Source organism: Nicotiana sylvestris, chromosome 7 (assembly GCF_000393655.2).
Source record: "Nicotiana sylvestris chromosome 7, ASM39365v2, whole genome shotgun sequence".
Lineage (NCBI taxonomy): Eukaryota > Viridiplantae > Streptophyta > Magnoliopsida > Solanales > Solanaceae > Nicotiana > Nicotiana sylvestris.
In genome coordinates, this window is record NC_091063.1 from 3,398,420 (window position 1) to 3,402,870 (window position 4,451).

Genomic DNA, 4,451 nt, shown 5'->3' on the forward strand with positions numbered 1-4,451 from the left:
GTGGGCCTCATGGAGAGTGTGGCATAGGCCGAGACATTTCCTGTACCACCAGCCGTCTCTTAGGTTGGGGGAGGAGCACAGACTCTCCCTCTACTCATACTACGGATTGGATGGCTCCTTCGTTTTAGACTTCAACAGCCCAACCTATTGGGGTAGTTCAGCCGAGTGTTGTGGCACATACTAGTGATGGAGTAGCTATGTCTTCTACGGTACTATGGAGATTGGATTGGTTTACCAAGCTTTTCCCAGTTCACTTCAGCAATGCATCTTCAAAGGATCCCCAGGACTATCTGGACAGTTGTCATAAAGTGTTATAGAACATGGACATAGTGGAGACCATGGGGTTGATTTCGATGCATTCCAGTTGTCGGGTTCTACCAAGAAATGGTGGAGGTATTATGTCTTCATCGCCCACTTAGCCAGCTAGAGGTAGGGGTCAGATGGCTAGAGGTGGAGGTCAGGGCATTAGAGGTAGAGGTCGGGCCGCTAGAGATGGAGGCCAACCAGACAAGGCCATCCTAGGGATATAGTTCAGAATGGTGCGGCCCAGCCCCGATGCTATGCCTTTCTAGCTAGGCATGACGCTAAGTCATCTGACGTGGTTATCATAGGTACGGTTTCAATTAGCAGTAGGGATGCCTCAGTTTTATTTGATCCGGGTTCTACTTATTCCTATATGTCATCCCATTTTGCTTCATAATTGGTTGTGCCTCGAGATTCTTTGAGAACTCCTGTGTATGTGTCCACCTATGTGGGAGATGATATCGTTATGGATTGCGTTTATCATTCATGTGTGGTTACCATTGGGAGTCTTGAGACTCGTGCAAGTCTCCTACTTCTCAATATGGTCGATTTTGATGTCATTTTGGGGATGGATTGATTGTCATCTTATCACGCTACATTGGATTGTCACGCTAAGATGGTGACCTTTGCCTTGCCGATGTCACCTTGATTGGAGTGGAGTGGGACTCCAGGCCATTCTACCAGTAAGGTTATCTCTTATGTGAAGGCTCGACATATGATCGAGAAGGGGTGTTTAGCTCATTCGGCTTATGTCTGCAATTCTAGGCTTATGTCTGCAATTCTAGTGCGGAGGTTCCTTTCATGGATTCAGTACCGGTCGTTCGTGAGTTTCTAGAGGTGTTTCCTGCAGATCTACCAGAGATGCCACCCGACAGAGATATCGATTTCTATATTGATTTTGCTCCGAGCACTCAGTCCATTTCTATTATGCCATACCATATGGCCCCGCCAGAGTTGAAAGAATTGAAGGAGCACTTGAATGATTTCTTAATGAGGGCTTTATTATACCGAGTGTCTTTCCCTGGGGTGCGCCTTGAAAGAGTGTGCATATATTATCGACAAGAACAAGTATCCATTGTCAAGTATTGACGACTTATTTGATCAGCTTCAGGGTGCCAAGGTGTTTTCAAAGATCTATTTGAGGTATGACTACCATCAGTTGAGGATTAGGGGATTCGATGTCCCAAAGACAACTTTTTGGACTTGGTATGGGCATTATGAATTTCTAGTAATGTCATTTGGCAGACAAATGCCCCAATAGCATTTATGGATTTGATGAATTGGGTGTTAAAGCCCTATTTTGATTCCTTTGTGATTGTGTTTATTGATGATATTTTGATCTATTCCCACCGTCGAGAGGAGCATGAGCAACACCTTCGGATCATTCTTCAAACTCATAAAGACAGCCAGTTATATGCTAAGTTTTCAAAATGTGAATTTTGGTTGAGCTCAGACGCTTTCTTAGGGCACATTGTGTTAGCTAAGGGTGTTCAAGAAGAAGATTGAGGTAGTCAAGAACTGACCGAGACCCACTTCAGCTACAGAGATCTAGAGTTTCTTGGGATTGGCGGGTTATTACCATCGATTTGTAGAGTGGTTCTCATTTATAGTAGCACCGTTGACCATGTTGGCCCAGAAGGGTGCCCCGTTCAGATGGTTAGAGGAGTGTGATGTGAGCTTTCAAAAGCTCAAGATTGCTTTGACTACGAAACCGGTGTTGGTGTTACCCACAGGTTCAGGGCCTTATACAGTATATTGTGTCGCATCTCATATTGGAATTGGTGCGGTATTGATGCAGGATGGCAGGGTGATTTCATATGCGTCGTAGCAACTGAAGGTTCACGAGAAGAATTACCCTGTCCATGACTTGGAGCTGGCAGCCATTGTTCATGCGCTGAAGATTTGGAAGCATTACCTTTATGGTGTGTCATGTGAGGTATTCACGGATCATCGGAGTTTGTATTATTTTTTCAAACAAAAGGAGCTCAATTTAAGGTAGGGGAGGTGATTGGAGCTATTGAAAGACTATGATATCACCATTTTGTATCATCCTAGGAAGGCCAACGTGGTTGCCGATGCTTTGAGTAGAAAGTCAGTGAGTATGGGCAATCTTGTGTATATTCCAGTCGGTAAGAGACCGCTTGCATTAGACGTTCAGGCCTTGGCCAATTAGTTCGTGAGGTTGGATGTTTTTGAGCCCAGTTATGTTCTAGCTTATATGGTCGCTCGGTCTTCATTGTTTGAGTGCATTAGGGAGAGGCAGTATGATGACCCTCATTTGCTTGTCCTTAGGGACATAGTGCGGCACAATGATGCCAAGCAGGTTACGGTTGGAGATGATGGAGTTTTGAGGATGTAGGGTCGTGTTTGTGTGCCTAATATGGATGGACTTCGTGAGTTGATTCTAGAATAGGCCCACAGTTCTCGATATTCTATCTATCTGGGCGCCACCAAGATGTACCAAGACTTGCGGCAACATTATTGGTGGAGGAGAATGAAGAAGGATATAGTGGCATATGTTCCTCGGTGTCTAAATTGTCAGTAAGTAAAGTACGAGCATCAGAGACCTAGTGGTTTACTTTAGAAGATAGAGATTCTTGAGTGGAAGTGGGAGCGTATCATTATGGATTTCGTGTTTGGACTCCCACGGACTCAGAGGAAGTTCGATACAGTTTGGGTCATTGTGGATATACTGACCAAATCAGCGCATTTCATTCCGGTGGTAGTTACCCATTCTTCAGAGCGGTTGGCAGAGATTTATATCCGCGAGATCATTTGTCTTCACGGTGTGCCCATGTCTAATATGTTTGATTGAGGTACGTAGTTTACCTCGTGTTTCTCGAGGGCAGTACAGCATGAGTTGTGCATGCAGGTCAAGCTGAGCACAACATTTCATCCACAGACGGATGGACAGTTCGAGCTCACTATTCAGATATTGGAGGATATGCTCCGCGCTTGTGTTATTGACTTCAGAGGCTCATGGGATCAATTCTTGAATTATGAAGTTCTCCTATAACAATAGCTATCAGTTCAGCATCCAGATGGCTCCCTATGAGTCATTATATGGTAGACAGTATCGATCGCCGGTTGGATAGTTTGATCCAGGGGAGGCTCGGTTATTGGGTCCATATTTGGTACAGGATACCTTGGATAAGGTTAAGATCATTCAGGATACACTTCGCACAGCTTATTCCAGGCAGAAGAGTTATGCCGACCATAAGGTTCGTGATGTTGCATTCATGGTCGGAGAGAGAGTGTTGTTCCGCGTGTCACCCATAAAAGGTGTAATGAGGTTTGGATAGAAGGGAAAGTTGAGCCCTAGATTCATTGAACCTTTTGAGATTCTTGAGCGAGTGGGAGAGGTGGCTTATAAACTTATACTACCACCTAGTTTATCAGCGGTCCATCCAGTGTTCCATGTATCCATGCTTCAGAAGTATCTCGGTGATCCGTCCCACTTGTTAGATTTTAGCTTTGTCCAGTTGGACAAGGATTTGACCTATGAGGAGGAGCCGGTGGCTATTCTAGCCCGACAGGTTTGTTAGTTGAGATCGAAGAGTTATCCTTCACTATGAGTGCAGTGGAGGGGTCAGCCCATGAAGGCAGCTACTTGGGAGTCCAAATGGGACATGCGGAGTAGATATCCCCAACGTTTCATCAGCCCATGTACTTTTCTATGTCCGTCCTTGTACTTTAAGGTTGTCAACTTAAATGGACATAGAAATCTAAGGTTGTCAACTTAAAATCTAAGGTTTTCATGGTGGAATTAGGGATTGTTGAGTAGAAACTAGGGATTTAATAAATTGGGGATTTAGACCTCTAATTGAGGTCAAATTTCAAAACCAATTATATATCCGAGCTCGGGGGGTGAATGGGTAATCAGGTTTTGATCTGAATTTCGAGTTTGGACCAAGCAGGTCCAGGTGTTGACTTTTTCAAAAATCACCTAAATTGAATTCTTTGCAATCATGGGTAGTTTCTAAGGCTTTATTTGAATCATTTGGTTGATAATTTTCTAGATTTTATTGGTGCGGAGGCTTGTTTGAAGGGAGAAGCTGTGGTTGAACTTTGAGTTTGGCCGTTGGAGCGAGGTAAGTGCCTTGGTTAACCTTGGCTTGAGGGATTATGTCTTATTTGCTACGTGTTTG